The following is a 20,813-nucleotide window of genomic DNA, read 5'->3' as shown; positions in this document are numbered from 1 at the left end:
TGTCTCTGCAGATTTGTTAGCTAGGCAATAAATAATGAAAATGCCTCAGAGAGAGAGAGATAGAGAGAGATGGAACGAGAGAGAGAATGGACTCAATAAATCTCTCAGTCCATGCGTTTACTATTACTAGTTAATTACTTTTCATTTCCTACTCTAGGTCCAGTTCAGACAGTGCACCATTTGTGTATAGCATCTAGCACCAAGGGCTTATTGAGCTGGTCCTTTCTAAGTTATGAAAGCTCCATCGATGAGACTGGCTGTGTGCTGGGCTGGTGACATAGATGGAAAACTGTATTGTTTTTGTCATGGTTTTAAAAATGATGCGCAGTGAAATGTACTCCTGGGTCAAATTGCTTAGCTATAGTATGAATCATCTGATTAGGACCCAGATAAGTCAAAACAATGACTTGGGCAAGTGTTTAGGGCTCTAGGTCTCTGGTGATAAATATCTGCGTCAGCCCATTTAACAGTGTGTTTGTAGCTTTTCATTAACTTTTTATTGCTTATTGGTCACTGTGTATTGCCTTTTCTTACTATTCAGTTTGAAATATCAACAAATAGGACAGAACAAAACATTATCTTTATGCTAAGGTCAACTAGTGTTACTGGCAAACCCAAAGAAATTGGTTAGAGTGGGGATGGTTTTGAAGTCATATCAGCAAAAATGAGCATAACATAGATGATTGTAACTTTGGGATTCGCCTGTCTACTGAACTTTTGGATGAAGAAGTCACGGAGCTGCTCTCTAAGTAGGACTCAGCTCTGAGTCTCTCTCCTTAAATGTCAGATATCTTTTCTTCAGTAATTTGTGGTCTTTAGCGTGACTCCCTTAATTATAGCTATAATAGTGTACATGCCAGCTGTGTTGAATCGCACAACGATGTCAGAATCTGGCACAATTTAACTGTGGAACTAGGTGGAGAGAATCTGACTAGCAGTACATTGGTAAGGTTTGATGCATATCCCAAGATAAGTCATAAAGCCTTGAATAAAGATGAAGGCTAAGAGAGCAAAAGTTATGTAATTCTTCAAACATGAATACTAAACGTACAATTCTGGCACACCATGTCAATTACAATCCATTATACTGATGTGTTTATTTGATTCACTGGAAGACAACGAGTGACTTGTGTTTGGAACATAGTCTCCCTTGCCAAAGTTATACTGACTTCTTATGCTGACATTTTTTAAACATGTACAGACAATTTTATTCCCTGGAAAGTAACATATACACACACAGACGGACACACACACACAAACACACATATATCAGATATTTTGTCAACTTTCAAATATAAAAGGCACAGCACTATTTTCAAATATAACAGTGTACTGTTTTTATTTTAGTTCTGCACAAAGAGCATACAGCATGTTTGTGTATATACGTGTACACGTGTGTGTTCAACTGTGTTATACACAATGCTGCAGTGGCCTGCTCTGCTTCAGCTTGCTCTTTACTGTGCTACACTTGACAGAGAGCTTTTCATGCTGCCTCTTGAGAATGTCTATTTGGCTCTGCAGGTCCTCGCATGCATCCTTCACCTTCTCAAAATCCTGGAGCAGCTTCTTGTTTCTCAGCAGGCTGCAGCGCTGGTACAGGCGCAGATTGTCTGCACGCAGCTTGTCTTTAGTTATCATTACCCCTGCCAGAGCTTTCCGCTTGTTGCCGATCATTGCCTTTATCTTGGCCAGATTGGCTAGTTTGGCCTGGATCTCCAGCTCCACAAAGTTGATCGTTTCTTTGAGATGTGACTGGAACTGAGAGTGGAGGTACACAATACTGAGATTATTTTCTATGCCTTCAAGACTCTACTACTGTACAATACATCTTCCCATCCTACTCCGTGGCAATAAATTTACTGCATTTTCAGTTTTAAATGGGGGCTCGAAATTTCCAAGTTTTGTGATGGGATTTATGGGATGGGTCTTGTTATGTTTTCAAGTCTACTTGACAGTTCCATGGCTATCTAAAAAATCAACAGAACTTGCACCCACATTAGTCTTAATCTACTGAGTTTAATAGGACGTCATACCTCTCTAGTGCTGGTAATTCCTTTCTTTATTCGAATAAGCTCCTCTTCATACTCCAAGATCATAGTCTTATAATTCTCATTTTCAAATTTCAGTTTTTCAGCCTTTGTCCTCTCCTCCAGTTCTCCAATAGCTTCTTCCCGGCTTTGTACCCTCATCTGCAGCGCAAGGTTCCGTATTTTTGCAGCAGTGAGCTTATTCTCCGTCTTCTGCTCAGCTGCAAGGAGCCGTTTCACCTCAACAAGAGCTGCCCGCTTTCCCAGCCGCCGGGCGAGAGCCGCAACGACTACTTCTTGCATCATCATGATGAAGGCTTGATATTCACAGTCCCACTGCTTCTTCTTCTCCTGGCACCGGGGCCGGAGTTCTTCAACTTGCTGCTGGTAGAGCTGTGATTTGCACTGCCACTGCAACTTTAGGTCCTCTAGAATTTTTAGCTGGTCCTGGTAGCCATGGCGACTCCGCCTTGTACGCACAGGCATTGGCACGTTTTCCCTTTCCAACCAGTCAGCTATTATCATCTGCTGCTCGCTGTTCAACTGGCAGAGTTCATCCCTTTCTGACAGGAGGCTCTGCAGAAGCGCTTGGTGTTCCTTATACTCAGCTTCAAGATTATATCTCTCCATCTCCAGCTGCTCTTTGGAAGCTTCAATGTCATGACATCCATCCAGACCAGTCTCCTGCAGCTGCTCATATGAACCTAAATTTACGGGGCAGAGTTATACTAAAGAATCATCCAGTGCTATTAATTAACAGATGGCAACAGCTGATTTTGCCATCTTGAAATTGAGCTATGTTCAGATGAGAATGCTCAGTTTAAAAATATATTACGACTCTTCATATGAAACCATGTGTTAAAAACCAACAGGAATTAATTGCCATGTAATTTTCTCTAGAATGTATAGACTTTATAGTTCTTTACCTTTTTTTCTCTGAAATGGTAGTGGATGGCTACCATTGATTGGAGGTATAACAAGTGGAGCAAAATGTTTGCTGTCTCTAGTTTCTGGACTGTGCACACCCATATCAAGAGCCTAAACAAAGTATACAAGGTATTTTTCACACAAGAATCTACATACTGACACACAAGCACACATAACCATACACAACCTTTCATCATAGCCAAACAACTTTTTATTAAAATGTACTAAAAATGTATTTCTGTTTGTTTCTTTCTTGAGGCAGCAGTACAAATATTTTTAAGGTATCCCATTTAATTTAAAGATTCAAAAACACATGCTCCTTCATTTCAGCATTTAAATAAAATGTGTATACACGTACCTGAATGTTGTTTGCTTTCTGAGCACTGTGGTTTGGTCTTATTGGTGGCAGCTTTGTGCAGCCACCTTTCCTCTTTTCCATATCTACTGGCGCCTCTCGTCTTTTGATGTGAATTCTAAAGATCGATAAGCCTTTTAGTATTTGGGGAACAGACCTCAGCCAAATACAATAAGCAGCAACGAAGCAAATGAGTACTATGGGAATGGTGAAAGGCGTGATTAATGTGATAACTTGTGTGACTTCACAGCCCCTTTATTACATCATAATTATGCCACAAGTACCATCTCTACATAAATATCAATTTGCTAAACCTGCTAAATCTTGCACGGTTCAAGGTTTTTTCCCTTTAGATTTTAATCAATTTATCTGCTCATTCAACCACACGAAAATCAAGCCAACGTGTATCAGAAACAGTACACGCTGTAAACATCACACGTGTAAAACCTAATAATGAAAGTTGAAAATCCGCAAAGGTAGCTAAGCTAGCTAGCATGTAGCAGGTGACTCAGGAATGGAGCTGGTATAGATGTGGTCTGCAAGCTAGAGATCAACACTGCACCCTGCTCTTTAAGAAAATGAGCTTCAACCTTTCACTAAACAGATTGGGTTTTTGTTGGGTTAAAAACATTTTCTTTATCAAGCTGAACTCAGAGGTTTTCAGATGTCTCTGCAGATTTGTTAGCTAGGCAATAAATAATGAAAATGCCTCAGAGAGAGAGAGATAGAGAGAGGGAACGAGAGAGAGAATGGACTCAATAAATCTCTCAGTCCATGCGATTACTATTACTAGTTAATTACTTTTCATTTCCTACTCTAGGTCCAGTTCAGACAGTGCACCATTTGTGTATAGCATCTAGCACCAAGGGCTTATTGAGCTGGTCCTTTCTAAGTTATGAAAGCTCCATCGATGAGACTGGCTGTGTGCTGGGCTGGTGACATAGATGGAAAACTGTATTGTTTTTGTCATGGTTTTAAAAATGATGCGCAGTGAAATGTACTCCTTGGTCAAATTGCTTAGCTATAGTATGAATCATCTGATTAGGACCCAGATAAGTCAAAACAATGACTTGGGCAAGTGTTTAGGGCTCTAGGTCTCTGGTGATAAATATCTGGGTCAGCCCATTTAACAGTGTGTCTGTAGCTTTTCATTAACTATTTATTGCTTATTGGTCACTGTGTATTGCCTTTTCTTACTATTCAGTTTGAAATATCAACAAATAGGACAGAACAAAACATTATCTTTATGCTATGGTCAACTAGTGTTACTGGCAAACCCAAAGAAATTGGTTAGAGTGGGGATGGCTTTGAAGTCATATCAGCAAAAATTAGCATAACATAGATGATTGTAACTTTGGGATTCTCCTGTCTACTGAACTTTTGGATGAAGAAGTCACGGAGCTGCTCTCTCAGTAGGACTCAGCTCTGAGTCTCTCTCCTTAAATGTCAGATATCTTTTCTTCAGTAATTTGTGGTCTTTAGCGTGGCTACCTTAATTACAGCTATAATAGTGTACATGCCAGCTGTGTTGAATCGCACAACGATGTCAGAATCTGGCACAATTTAACTGTGGAACTAGGTGGAGAGAATCTGACTAGCAGTACATTGGTAAGGTTTGATGCATATCCCAAGATAAGTCATAAAGCCTTGAATAAAGATGAAGGCTAAGAGAGCAAAAGTTATGTAATTCTTCAAACATGAATACTAAACGTACAATTCTGGCACACCATGTCAATTACAATCCATTATACTGATGTGTTTATTTGATTCACTGGAAGACAACGAGTGACTTGTGTTTGGAACATAGCCTTCCTTCCCAAAGTTATACTGACTTCTTATACTGACATTTTTTAAACATGTACAGACAGTTTTATTCCCTGAAAAGTAACATATACACACACAGACAGACACACAAAATGTGTGCTGTCTCTAGTTTCTGGACTGTGCACACCCACATCAAGAGCTAGATGAGAAGGCTCAGTTTAAAAATATCTTCTGACTCTTCATATGAAACCATGTGTTAAAAACCAACAGGTATTAATTGCCATGTAATTTTCTCTAGAATGTATAGACTTTATAGTTCTTTACCTTTTTTTCTCTGAAATGGTAGTGGATGGCTACCATTGATTGGAGGTAGAACACATGGAGCAAAATGTGTGCTGTCTCTAGTTTCTGGACTGTGCACACCCACATCAAGAGCCTAAACAAAGTATACAAGGTATTTTTCACACAAGAATTTACATACTGACACACAAGCACACATAACCATACACAACCTTCCATCATAGCCAAACAACCTTTTATTAAAATGCACTAAAAATGTATTTCTATTTGTTTCATTCTAGAGGCACCAGTACAAACATTTTTAAGGTATACCATACAATTTAAAGATTCAAAAACACATGCTCCTTCATTTCAGCGTTTAAATAAAATGTGTATACACGTACCTGAACGTTGTTTGCTTTCTGAGCACTGTGGTTTGGTCTTATTGGTGGCAGCTTTGTGCAGCCACCTTTCCTCTTTTCCATATCTACTGACACCTCTCATCTTTTGATGTGAATTCTAAAGGTCAGTAAGCCTAACGACTGATTATAATTGGAGTGTGGACAAACACTAGCTAGCTACCAATCACTTACACAGTAGCGTGTGATTGTCTGCGCCAGTACCCGCTCCTATTGTGTTAACAGCTTTATGAATATTAATGAACTTTCCGCCGCTCTCTCCACCCCGGTATGAAAGCTTCCTTCCTATTGGCTGTGCCAGTTCTCTATGACGCAGAGGTCTTTTGAACATTCCTAGTGGTTTTAGAAGAAACCCTCTGATACACATAGAAATAGAAATAGAAACAGAATTTGCTGCTGTGTATACGCTCACACAGCACTATATTCTAAATACCTACTGCTGTGTAGAGTGTAACGGGCAGTAATTTGTCTGCTGTCCCTTTAAGTTGTGTTTTACGTAAAATGCATGTGCATGAATGCCACACAGGAGAAGACTTTTTTTTGTACTGTACATGACGGACCTTACTGGACCCAGCGATTCTTTTGTCCTTAATTTAATTTCTCTGTTAACGTGTTTATGAGCTTTGTACGTTTCTACAGTTCATGTACGCACTGTCAACAGGATTCCAAGAGCAAGCCTCTGTCACGTAGTGAATAAACCGGCAAGATTATTGCATAACTGAGTTGAGTCTGACTCGTGTCTCCTCCACGTGCTTCACAGGCTTCTCTCTACCAGTTCCAAAGCTCTCTGCTAATCTGGGTTGGAGCATAATTTAAATAGGACTAACTCGAAGCGTTACAAGAGGCACCTTGTGGTTGCATAGTTAGAGTCCATGGTCCATTCTGCCGCCATCCACATTTCTACACATTTTCTAGCCCTTTATCAGTGGTTTGCTTCTGACCAAATGACTGCAGTTGCCAAGATATTTTGGGTGGCTGACCACTCTGCAGTGACAGTGACATGCTGGAAAACTCCAGCCACCCTGCTGGGCACGGCACACTTGCAACACTCACTATCTCAGTGCCTCCACTGTGCCGATGCTTTGAAAGTATATGTTCCATGCTAATAACCCTGAAAAATGTACAACTTATTTAATTAGTCTACTATTGCATATCGAAGATTACACAGTGCATGGGTATGCTCAAATGAAATGTGGCCAGAGTTCCTCAGTGTGTTTTTGATTTATGAAGATTTATGAAGAGTAACACTGACATCTCAGGAAATGTTTGAGATATCATGCTTGTCCCTGGTCTAATTCTCGCACAAGCAAATATATTAATAAAGCAGAACTAAAGCAAAGGCAGAATTTTTGGAACTGTTACTGAAAGACAACAGAGTAGCATAGAAGCATAGAAGAAGAACATCACAGAAAAAATAATGCACATATCACTAGCCTAAGACCCTTTAAACAAGAAATGCTGAGAGCTAAAACTAATATTTCCATATTTTGTTCATTTATTGCCTCATCAAGAAACAGTCCAAGACATACATTATCCTACAACACCATGCATTATTCTCCATGACAAAGGATTTTCAGACACATGGCCATATTAACAAGGCAAAATGATGGTCAAACAGGACTAAAACAACAGCAAATTATGAAAATTGTTCAGCTTGCACATATGGGACTATAAAATGCTTCTGGCACTAGACATTTGTATATGACCCAGAGGCTTCTGATTTGTTTAAATAATCAGCAGATTTTTGTGTCACATGACACTTGATGAAATACAAAGTCATTGCTTCAATTGTGCATTTACACACCAGTAAAAATGATAAAGGTGTCAGTATACTTCTGGTAACACAGAGACAGCCAGGAAAGAACAGCTACTATCTCTGACTCACTCACTCTCTCTTTGCTGATACTTTTGCTTTACCGGAAAACCTGACCCTCAAGTTCTGGTTTCCTTAAATCTGGTTTGGTCCAGGTTAATTTGCTAAGTTGTTAGGTTCTCAACAAGAACAATAAAATATCTACCTGCTCACTAGGCATCTTTTTCACTTGCTCAACCCACAAAAGCTGACAGGCACATGGGAAGAATGAAAAGGAGATCGCAGACTGTCTCGTATTTCAGGCACAAGCAATATTTTTGGAGAAATTATTCAACAAGTAATTTTTACAATTACAAGTAGACTTGTGGCACACTTGTGGATCTTCCAGATATCTCTGTGCTCTCAAAAGATGATGGCAAGTGGAGGCTTTTAAGAAAAACATGCTGTTGGGAGGTATGCTTTTCTCCCATATTTGTTGTTTTGCCTGAAGTCAACATGGATATTGTCTGTGGACCAAGATTTCCCCAGAGCACCATGTCCATAATATAATAAGTTCCACTGAATTGCTATTCTGGCTAATGACATTATGAACTTGTGACACCACTTTAGTCCACTTAAACTGGGACTCTCAATCACTGCCTCCTCCTCTGCCCACTGTAAGCCTTAGCTGGTGTTAGTGGGAACATGCAGTGCACTTACACTTTCACCCGCATGTGCTCACACATGTAATGGCACTGGAAATATTGGGAGATAGTCCTCCAAACCAACAGTAAATGGGTTAGAATAGTTCATTTAAAATTAGATTATTGAGGTTAACATTGTACTTATTCTTTCCTGGACAAATTCTGAGACAAGGTGGGGGCATGAGAACAGCCACAATTTCATCTATGGGTACGCTCATCATCCCAGTAACAACCAAGAGGAAAAAATACATAAATTAATGAAAGTGAGAGGCAGGGAGGGAAAGCTTAGCTACACATTCTGCACAAGTGGATGCCATAAGAGCATCATCAACAGCTTTTAAAGATCCCTATAAGGACAAGCCCATTGTCACACACAACACCATCACTCCAGCTGTCTAAGCATTTGGTCTAAGCATTCGCATCACTGAGAGACATGTCCTGATCATCTCCACAGGGCACTGGGACAAAACCACTGCCGTTTAATCTGACAACACGTTTATCAGCCATAATGTAACTGCTTGACCGAGAGCTCCTCACCCGAGGTCATCCGCTCCCTCTTCTTGAATACTTTACCTCTCCCTTTCTCTTTCGCTCTCCCTATCTCTCTCTACACACGCAAGCAGCTCATGGCTGGGTCATGCTGACTGCATCTAATCTTTACTAACCTGCTTCTTTCCTGTCTACGTAGACCCTTAGAACATTCCTCATTTTTCCCCGTCATCCTGTAGATTTAGATAGTAGATATAGGACACATATATACTCTGTGCTTTCCTCAATAAAGTGGAACTCTTTTGATTCACTTCATCCTAATCCAGATTACAGAATAATCCACACAGTCATAGCCATTTCACCTATTGATATCCAAAGAGCAGAAGTTAGAATTCAACACGCCTTTCATCCCACTGGAATTTATGCTAACTGCATTTAGATTTAAAAAATTGACCAAAATGATTCCTCTTTCATTAAAATAGTCACATCCGTGTTCAGGGAATTCTTGCATCCCTACGGGACTCCCTGGAAGTTCAGGAAACGCGTGTAAGAGCCCTGCTGTTCACACTGCCTTGTGCAACCCTAGTCATATATTTCTATCAACAAAAATACAAAACAAAACTCCCCAAAACTGCAAACCATCCTAAAACAATAAAACTGTTCTAGGTACAGTTGCAATTTAGCGATTCAAGATCGATCAGTTCCACTCCTTGGTTCTGTGTTTTTTTGCACCTATAAGGCTTGTCTTGTACATATGTTTGTTGGTGGAGTTTTGTGTTTACATTGCTTGTTTTACACTTGTTTATATGTATTTTTCTGTCATTTAGGCATCTGATAAAGTGAAAAAAATGAATCTACAAAACCAGACTGAGTCGATCTACTAATAGGTGGTAGCGTTGTAACACTGACAGTGATAGAAAAGAGAATTTTTTTAAAACCAGAATGTATTTTTCACGTTACATTCCATATTACATAAAAAAGAAATTTACTTCAGATCTCAAGGCAGAGCTGTCTACTGTATGGCAAATAGTGAATTGTTAATACAGAGATTTAATTAAGTATTGAACTCAGATCATTCATATTGGCTGAATGAACCTTTCACTTTTTTGTCATGTCTAGCTGCCTAACTATCAGGTGTGTGTGTGTGTGTGTGTGTGTGTGTGTGTGTGTGTGTGTGTGTGTGTTTACAACGGTCTTCCAGGTGCTGATGAAACGCATCAAAGACATGGGCAAGTACAGATCTGTTACCATGTTAATCATTGATGAGGAAGAGGAAGGGATCGAGGCAGTGAGTGCTGTGCTGCGATTGGATCTTTGTACTGAAACCAAAGCGCATGGATTGTGATTCGCTCATGATAAAAATTTAGATTATTCTAGAGTTCTAGCCAGAATACGTGTTTGGCTGTTGTTAGTACACAGTGTTTATTCTTTAAGCAGGGTATTTGGAGTTACCTGAGTTAGCTGAGGATGTGCGTTATACTCTGCACAGATCACTGGCCTGCTTCCACACACCGGAGTGAGGTGTGAAGGGCTTGGTAATTACCTGATGAGTTTAGGAAGGTGTGTTGGCCTAGATGAAGTACAGTCATATGCAGACCAGGGGTCCTGTGGGCTGGACCTGGAACCTGCTGGTGTGGCTTCGCCTGGGGTGCCCTTGCCTGGTGTAAGCAGTTGCATAGTTCCACATGTCCTTCAGATGTAGTGGGATTGCCTCCCTGTTGTGATGTGACCAGTTGTCTGATGTGATACACTTGTGATTGCTTTGAAATACCTGAAAGATTCAAATTCATACATATCAACATTATAATGAATATTGTAGTAATTGATTTGATTTCTTTTTTTTCTAAAAGGGAATATTTAAAACAATAAGTGATGTGAACGTTGTAATTGGCTGCTTCTTCCAGAGGGAGGTGGCAGACTGTTATACTCAGAATGCAAAAGTAATTGAGAAACAACTAGAGAGGAAAGGAATGAGTAAGAAAAGACTGCAGGAACTGGTGAGACCCCACACACATACACACACAAAAGAAAAGAGCTGGTGAGAACACACACTTTCTGACAGTCATGCTCACAAAGATAACCAAATAAATATACCCACCGTCTCCCTCACACGGTGGAACACACCTGACTATCAGGCGAGGGTAAAAGCTCTCGTGTAGAACTGAGGGGAAAATTTGTCTGATTAGGTGAACAGCACAGGCTGTGTGTTCCACATGAGACTGCGTTCACACGGCATGTTCAGTGTGTTATATATAATGAAAAACACCTTTGTGGTGTGTTAAATATAATGAAGTGTGTAGATATTCAATGCGTGTTGGTGTGGCACAGTGTGTTTTAATGTGTACATGTTCTGTGTGTGTGTGTGTGTAACTGCTTTGCTCTTTTTTCTTTTTTTCAGCCTGAACTAGAAGCTAAGAAGGCAAAGATGAAGGGAACCCTTATTGATAACCAGTTCAAATAGTGCGTGTGTGTGTGTGTCTGTGTCCTGGTCACGTCGGGCCAGCTGTGTTCTGATGAGACACATGATCAGAAACAGAAATGACAAATTAGTAATATGTGTAAATATCCGCCCCCTTAACCGCGATGCGTCAGAGGTGGGAACCGCGTTTTACTGCAGCGCATTTGATGTTTGTCCTAAATGTGCAGCCTGTGTTTTTGTGTGTGATAACATGAGAGAGGAGGAATTTTTCTAAGACAGCTGGAATTTTTGTACATGTGTTTTTTTTTTTTGTTTTTTTTGTTTTTGTTTTTTTTTACATTTATTTTTCCTTTTAATAAAGCTTTACAGAGACTACTCTACCTCCTGATGGCTGACATCATGATGTTTTACTTACCTGTCCATCTACCTTACCTGTCCATCTACTGGTCTGCTCTTAATACCATAGAAACATTGTTGCTGAGCATGTCACTGGTTCAGACCCCAGACTGGGCGGAGCTGCTGGTGAGGATGATGGGAGATTATGGGATTTCACATCCCCAGTGCCAGAGTCCTGGCCGAGAAACGAGGAGCTTCTGGAAGGTTCCGCCATCAGTATCTTGGCCCCATTAATCTGGAACCCTGGGAATCCCACCTGCTAGTCAGGCATAATCAGAGGGGAATTATATTCAAAGTGGAAAAAAATAGCCATTGTTCTGGTTTTAGTTGTTTATGAATATTTCAGGATTATTCGGTTATTAGATTAAGCAAATATTATAGTCATAATAAGGGAATATTATTATTATATTGAATTATTACATCAGAAATCCCTGTGCTTTGACCTCCCTGATCTTCAGTGGGAATAACAATCTTTACATTACCAACAGGACCACACTCGATAAAACCAAGGCTCTGATGATTGTGTGTGTGCTTGTGTGTGTGCGCGTGCACATGCACTGCCAGTATTGTATAGCATAGTAAGTCCACTCAAACACTGCATGAGGCATTTATGAGGTCAGTAAATGTGTTTATTATTCAAAACTGAGTTTTACTATATTTTGATTGTCTTAATACTGAAGTATATAGTTAAAACTAATGGAAATACAAAACAGCAGATTATAATAAATACTCACCTTTCACTGGAGCAAAAGTCATGTCGGTGTCTGTGTTCTTTCCTACAATGACAGCAGACTTATAAGCAACCAAAAATCACACAGATAGAAACATAAAGAAAATAAAATCTTGCTATTTGATTTACACATGAGGTTACCTGAGAGTATCCTGAACATGACTGTGCTCAGGCGGGTTAAAGTCTTACCTTCTACGGTGACCCTAAAGGTGAATACAATCTCCTTATTCCTGATGTCCCATATGATGTAAACGCCACTGTCAGACTCTTTCAGCTGCAGACTGGAACTGAATGACACTCTCTGCTCATACTCAGAGACACACTGACCTGACTGCGTTTGGACTGGTGTCACTAGTCCTGTTAATAAACATCTCAACTGGCACTGAGATGGGAACAACCAGGATAAGAGATTCTCCAGTATTAAGCTGCCTGGAAACCTCAGGAGCAGCAAGCACACACACACACACACGCACACAGATTACCACCAAATGGACTTACCTTGTTTTTTATTCAAATTGCAAATATTTAGTAAGGAAAATAAAGGAGGACACTTACCCTCTATCCGTAGACACACAGCACAGATCCCTACACCATCAGCATATAATTTAACATCATTTTTCCATCAATGACTGATCAGGTGAAATAAGTCAGCATGAAAATGACAAAACGCCCATGTCTGACTGGCAAGTCTGTGTTAACACTAGCTAGTTAGCAAACACTAGCCAGCTAGCAAAGTATTGACCAGAACATTTCCTGCTTGTATATTAATCCAACGAGTCAGAGGTTTTTCTAAATTTGTTTTTAAGGATTTGCTTCGCTTGGTATGTAGTGTATCTCAAGGAAATCAAAGCAATTTTGTTCATTTGTACTGGAATAAAAACCCTTTTACGCTGAACGACGTTAACTCGCTGTTAATGGAACTGTACTGTTAGCAGATAGCTAAGTTACACAGCATTAAATAGTAAATCTACTAGTCGTTGTGGCCTTCACAAATACTTGATGAAGTTGTCGATGCCTTGTCTGTCATCTTTGGACTGAAGAATCTACATGTCATCAGCAGACAGCTTTATAAATCACAGAGACAACACATTACTGTGGTGACCCACTTCAGGTAAGCGGTGTAACGGAATTAAACGTGAATGACAGACGGAGAAGTTCGCACGGTAAACACACACGACTGCAGCCCTGAGAAGCGGCAGCTTTGGAGACTACATTTTCATTCATCTTAGGGCCAAGTCACTTTATTCCATTTTTTAAGTAAGTGAGAAGTCAACAAATGTACATCTGGATTCTCCCCAAATTAATATACAGTACTCGATGTCAGTGGGTGAATACAATACACAGCGCCTCCATTTTGGAGGTAACTCAAACTCCTTTTACAAGTATCCCAGTAGAGCACCGTGATGATAAAGACTTAATATTCATACATACACCGTACACGTCGCTATATATGTCTGAGAACAGAGTTCAAAGTAAGCTAAATATCAAGCATACAGTTTCAAATAAAACGATAAAGGATTCTGGTACTTAATTTTCAAATGACGGTTAGAAATTCCAGATACCACACAATATAAGCATATATAAACCTGACATATGATAGATCATTTACACAGTACTAGTTTCTACTTGAAACGTGTTACAAAGGCACCCTGTTGTTCTTATTCGTTTGCCGCTATTCCGATATGCCTCTGCTTATAATTCCTGGTGTTTGCACTGACTGGGTCTATGAAAGCAGGGAGCAGGCGTGTGTGCCTGTCAAGGCTGTTGTGCGTTTGGAAGCGGTCTCAATGTCCAATCTCTGCTCATCCCAGGAACTGCTACCATTACCAGCACATCAAAAATCCTTCCACTGTCTACATGTTGTAAACACCTTAAAGAGAATTTACATACTGAAACTTGTTCTATGAAATTTACGTGTTTATGGGTTTTATGGTGCCTTATTCTCTCTCTACATGTGTCTATATATCCTGTCAGATAGTGAGTGAAGTGACTGGTCTACATTTTACATCAGTACATCTTTATTTATTTCCACATTTTTTAAATATGGAACTAATTCTTCATAAAGGAGAGCATAAACACATCCTCACTTGTGAAGTGTTTACTTTTTTTTTTTTAAACATGGAGCTTATCCTCTGTGAGAAAGAGCTCTGACATCTTCTCCAGAGAGTTCGGCTTCTGGTGTAGATCTAAAACAAGGAGAAAGAAATACCATCAGAAACACCAGAACTCAAAGCTTGGTCTTGTTCCTCCATGGACTGTCATGCTACTAAATTCATTAAGAACATAAATATATAAAATAGACCACTACTTTACCTTCCTGACAGTTCTTGAGATCCTCCCCATTAGGCGATGTATCCAGTGTGTCTGCCTGGTCTTAGCTTCAGCCACACCAGATACAATGGTCCTTACTGTTGTTGGCTTTGCAGATCCGGGGCCGTCTATGGAGGGACAGTAGAGGAAATGGGCCACATCTTTCCTCTGTATAACCTTAACAAATGATAAAGCTCCTCCAAGCACCAAACCACCACTGATGAATGCTTGGGTCACATTCACATTTTTCCTGGCCTTAATTCTTCTGAGGAGCTCATCATACACAGCTTCAATGACTGAACTGTGGAACTCCTCAGGGAGGTCCATCCTATCCTCCACATGCACTCCAGTTGCACTGAACAAAAGTCCATGCACACATTCAGCTGCAGAGGTAAAATGGCCACTCCATGGTTCTATCACCTGTGACCCAGCAATACCTGTACAGAATTCCTTTTGTACCTTCAGGAAAACTGTACGAAGACAGTGGTGTACTGCACAAAGTGAGACAGCAGGGACCCCAAAGCGTGTTGTGCTCGTTTGGGGTTCTAAGCCATATGAGGTTCTTTCATTGGTGGAAGCCGTTGATTATTTTACATCAATCTTCTGTAACTCAGCATTACAAACACCAGTGTAAACAGAATAGTTTCAAGTCAAAAGGCTGAAAAATCGACTGCCGAAAATGGGCGGGGCTACATAATGAAAATACAGTGTCAATACAGGAGGCTAAACTAACTCTAGCCACATGTTTGGGATAATGTTAGCTAGCTAGCTAATATTAGATATAAAATGCCTAAACCCTACCGTTAGTTAACAAGCCAGTTAGCATATATATATATATATATATATATATATATATATATATATATATATATATATATATGTGTGTGTGTGTGTGTCCTATATCTACTATATAAATATACAGGATGACAGGGAAAAGTGAGGAATGTTCTAAGGCTCTACATAGAAAGGAAAGAAGCAGGTTAGTAAAGATTAGATGCAGTCAGCATGACCCAGCCATGAGCTGCTCATGTATGTAGAGAGAGATGGGGAGAGCAAAAGAGAAAGGGAGGGGTAAAGTATGCAAGAAGAGGGAGCAGATGACCTCGAGTTAGGAGCTCTCGGTCAAGCAGTTACATTATGGCTGATAAGCAGAGACGTTGCGTTGGGGTCTACCAAAATTTACTTCAAATGGAGACAATTTGGTGGTGGCACTGGGCGTCATTCTGATCTCACACAACACTGCTGGCAGTAGATCTATCCACTTCTTTCCTGTTTCCATCATGACCTTTGTTAACCTTTCTTTCAAGGTATGATTCATTCTCTCAACAATGCCAGATGACTGAGGATGATAAGAGATGTGAAACTTCCAGTCAATAGTTAGGTAGGTGCATAGTTTCTGAATTACCTTAGAAATAAAACAGGGTCCCTGATCCGAATCTATTACCCGAGGCACACCGTACCTCGGTATTATCTCCATGGCCAGGATTTTAACCACAGTGCAGGTGTCTTCCTTAGAACAAGGAAACGCCTCAGTCCACGTGGAAAACCTGTCTACAATCACTAGCAAGTACTGGCAAAATAGATTTAGGAAGGGTGATACGCCCATCCGGGTCACGGATTAGACCATTTTTATCAGGACTACAGCCCTAATTAACCCAGTGAGAGCAGTCCTGTTGTGTACCCTGAGTTTGTAAGAAACACAGATCGATATCATTCAGCACCAAGCAATGAGAAAACATGGAGACAGTTTCACACATCAAGGACATAGCGTATATGCATGAAGGGGCATTAACATGAATCATCTACAAAAATGTGATAGCCACCTATTTTTAATATCAGTCATGCTAGGAGGCATAACTCTACACAGTTTCTCACCCAGTATCATGAATGGAGTAGAAATATTCACAGGGTGGCTGGAGCCGTGCGCCGAAGTCTCACCCTGCTGTAGAGAGGCGAGGTTAGTATAGAGGGCGGGTGCGGCTTGCCATCCGCTCCTCCCCCAGAAGTCCCCCTCTCAGCTTCCTGATTCAGCTCAGATGTGTGTGTGGCCTTTGACACAGAAACATCTGCCTGAGTGGCAGCTTCTCTTATCAGTGCATGCTTCACAAGTGGAGGAGGAGATCCTTTCAGCTGTGTGGCAGCAAAAATGACTATTTCAGACCCAGGAGTCTTATTGGGTTTTACACCATGCGGCTTGTCCCACGCTGGCTTGGCCTTACTCCAGGTCTGCCAAGAATTCTTCATATATTGAAAATCCCAGCTAGGCTCCCCATATCACTCATAAATAAACATAGCACTAAGCACTATAAACTCCCTTTCAAACGAGCCTGTACATGGATAGTGTCTAAACCCAGCACATTCAGTCCAACCAGCCAGACTATCAATGTACAGCTCACAATGTGTGCTCAAACCACACCGAAACATCCAATCCTTTGGGGTTTCCCCTTTTTTGGGTTTTACATAACCAACAACGGAACCCATGGGTCACCCAACAAAATCACAACCAGTATACAACTATACAAAGAGCTCTCAAATAGGTACAGAGGAGGGAGGGTTCACCAATAAACAGTAAATTGTGTTTCAATAAGTCTCAGGCAGGATAACAAATCTTTACACAGTGTACACAAAATTCAACTCGTGCCAATAGATGAGACTTCCTCCACCTTTTCAACAGGCAGGATAACAAATACAAAATTCAACATTCAGCTCGTACTAATGGACGAGACTTCTTCCACCTTATTTGAGATAAAAACGCACCTAAACTAAATTTAAACTAAATTTAAGCACAGAGATATTGAGCAGGAAGAAGACACATTAAATACTAGGCTGTCACTTACCTGCACAGTATCCCACTTCTGACCAACACTGTTAGAAACTGGTTCAAAGTGACCAGTCCTTCAGGTCTGATCTCTTCCAAGTTACCCTATGCCCTCCATCCTCTGTAGTCAGATCGATCTGGGGAAGTCAAGAGACACTGACACCAGGGTAGTGAATCAAGAGAGTTCCACTTTATTGAGGAAAGCACAGAGTATATATCTGTCCTATATCTACTATCTAAATCTACAGGATGACGGGGAAAAGTGAGGCATGTTCTAAGGGTCTACGTAAAAACGAAAAAGACAAGGTTAGTAAAGATTAGATGTTCTCTGCATGAACGAGCCACAAGCTGCTCGCATGCCAGCCACGAGCCACTCCTGTGCTTAGAGAGAGACAGGGAAAGAGAGATCAGTAAGGGAGGGGTAAAGGAGACAAGAAGAGGGAGTGTATGACCTCGGGTGGCCAGCTTGCAGTCAAGCAGTCATGTCATGGCTAATAGGCAGAGAGCTTGTGTTGGGTGCCTGAAGACAGAAAGGCTCCAGTATCTAACAATGATCTAAGTCACAATTATAGACAAACACAGTCTACCTTGATAGATAAACACACACAAATGCACAGTTGTACTGATCATGTCTGTTATTAAGCGCAGTGAGTAAACATCCACAGTGTTGGCCAGAAAAGGTCAGTGCACATTTAGATTTAAAAATGTACACCCAGGGGCCTGTTTCAGAAAGTGGGTTTAGTGAAAACTGTGAAAATTGCACAGAATATGGAGCAGTCCCCATTTATTGGATGTAAAAGTAAAAGATGTCAAAAACAGACGTCTGTCTTAGAAAAGCAATGTTAATCACCTCAAAAATGATGGATGTGCTAATAGCAGTTTTCCTGCATGCACTGCCTTTAGCAGAATGCGTGCCAACAGTTTGGAGTTACTCATCCATGCAGTCTGTACTTCACATGTGGACTCGCTATCGAAATGCATCATTTTTTTCTTTTTTTTCCATTTTCATTCGATAAAGCTGTGATTGCATATGAGGTAATGTAAGCCGACAAAATTTGTAATTTCCAAGACAACCTCAGCCAATGGAATGTTAGCTGAGCGAATATCTGACAACAGTTAACCAGGCTTGAATATCTCTACAGTTAACCCAGTCTTCCTTGCACTTGGTCAGCTTCTCTAACTGCACAGTATTGGCTTTCAAAGTGTTCTTCCAATATATCATATAACAAATTGCACATTAATGTTTATTTTTTGTGTGGTTTCTTCTTCAGTGTCCAGGCTGTCCTGTTTTAAGAAGTCTGCTTATTTCAGTGACATCGTTAAGGTTTTACACACTGGAGAATTTTTACAACATATTTTTATTCATATACGGTATGAGCAACATCTATTTAACTCATATCTGCACCAACTACACCCCCACCACCACCAACACCACCACTGCTAAAAAAAAAAAAAAAAGAAAAACCTGCACTTCCTCTTACCCTTCTCTCTCTCTAGCATGCCCTGCTTACTGGACAAATGGGTCTTTCTAGTAAAATTGATCAGTCGGGCACAGGTGTCCCAACCGCAGCTTCAGTTTGAGCAGTGGTTCAGTATTTACTGCTGGTTCACGGATGCGCTAACATAAATATGCGCCACAACCTGGAGTCCCACAGAGCCACGTTCAACAACACGGACAGACACGTGTGTGCACACTCACTGAGTCAAAACGTACTTTCACCTTTGGCCTGAAGATGAATGCCTGCGGTCAAGAACAAAATCTAAAACTCAAACAAAACGCTATGACTAACAATGATGGCATAATTTCATTTTAATAGCAAAATACTATTATTGTATAAAGGCATAAATGTGGCAATTTTCTATCTACGGATGAGCGACAGGTAAAATGATATCTGTGAGATTAATTTCAAATGAACTGAAGTTAACCTAAGGTAATGGAGTACTTAATTTAAATCTTTGCCATCTAAGACTGCTGAAAGTGCAAAGAATAGTCTCTTCCACATAGCTCTAATTGGTGTTTCTGATCTTTCTTCCGAGTCGGGTCGGCCAACAACAGGCTGTGTAAACATTGTTTTTTTCTTTTGTTTTGTTTATAATTCCACTCATAATGTTACATCCTATTTTAACAGAAATTATTCAAGAGAAATAAAACCTCGTATATTTCATGTATTCAATTCTTGTATGCACTCTCAAAGGTTCTAAAGTTGCCTGAGATACCGAGTTTTTGTGTAACTGATCATTATTACGTAGTAAACTAAGTCACGCAACTATATGATATGTGCTAAGCATTTAAACCAAAACACTAAACAATCTTCATTCTTGTCGGTGGCTTTATCGATAACAAACCCAGCTGAAAGGTACGTGCACTAAAAAGTACTGCACTAAATGTGTTCAGATTGTATACATTTTAAATCCTTCATCACAAATATTTAATCCAATACATGTTGACGTGTAATTTGGATACCACCGATAGCGAATGTTCTATAAAGTAAACAGTCGTAATGCAGTTACTTTTAAATTCAAAATATTCCTGCCCATACAAGAAAGAAAAATGAGTGTAGATTCTGTAAACCTTTGCATGTGCAGTTCCTTTATACTCCACCGTTAGGGAGCGAGCATTATTAGATTAAGCGCGTTAATGTCGTGCCAGTCTGATCATTAACAAACAACCAAATGCGACGCAAAAGGAGGAGTTTTTGGCAACTGTCAAACTCCATCCTGGACAGCTATCGCCTTTTCATCTGCCTCTGCACGCACATTACTTTTGTTCAAAGGCTGCGTCTTTTAATTAATCTATTTCGCTGTGCAAAATAAGTCGGTTAGATAATTATTTGTTGTTGATGCGGAAAAGCTTTGGAACAATGCTGTGCTGGCTATCTGCACTTTGTTAGCTAGCTAGCTATAGCGGGCGGTAGATTCACCATTATTTGTTATTATTATTTATTGTCACTTTGTTAGCTAGCTAGCTATAGCGGGCGGTAGATTCACCGTTATTTGTTATTATTATTTATTGTCACTTTGTTAGCTAGCTAGCTATAGCGGGCGGTAGATTCTCTGTTATTTGTTATTATTATTTATTGTCACTTTGTTAGCTAGCTAGCTATAGCGGGCGGTAGATTCACCGTTATTTGTTATTATTATTTATTGTCACTTTGTTAGCTAGCTAGCTATAGCGGGCGGTAGATTCACCGTTATTTGTTATTATTATTTATTGTCACTTTGTTAGCTAGCTAGCTATAGCGGGCGGTAGATTCTCTGTTATTTGTTATTATTATTTATTGTCACTTTGTTAGCTAGCTAGCTATAGCGGGCGGTAGATTCTCTGTTATTTGTTATCATTATTTATTTTATTTTGTTAGCTAGATAGCGATAGCAGGTGGTAGA

At 40.1% G+C, this 20,813-nt stretch overlaps 2 long non-coding RNA genes across 2 annotated transcripts in view; both read right to left on the bottom strand.

Annotated features, from left to right (window-relative positions):
- LOC145657174 (uncharacterized) overlaps positions 1-20,813 on the bottom strand; it is a 454,169-nt gene that overhangs the window by 333,555 nt on the left and 99,801 nt on the right. The gene's annotated exons all lie outside the window — the stretch shown is intronic.
- Positions 13,547-16,530, bottom strand: LOC145657203 (uncharacterized). Its single transcript, XR_014122978.1, has 3 exons — positions 16,487-16,530; positions 14,615-14,739; positions 13,547-14,487 (listed from the first exon to the last, which is right to left on the bottom strand). It is a non-coding gene; the product is annotated as an uncharacterized LOC145657203 (long non-coding RNA).

This window comes from Electrophorus electricus, chromosome 1, assembly GCF_041902795.1.
Source record: "Electrophorus electricus isolate QZ-2024a chromosome 1, ASM4190279v1, whole genome shotgun sequence".
NCBI lineage: Eukaryota > Metazoa > Chordata > Actinopteri > Gymnotiformes > Gymnotidae > Electrophorus > Electrophorus electricus.
Note: the sequence above shows the minus strand (reverse complement) of the source record. Positions and strands in the feature narration are given on the sequence as shown.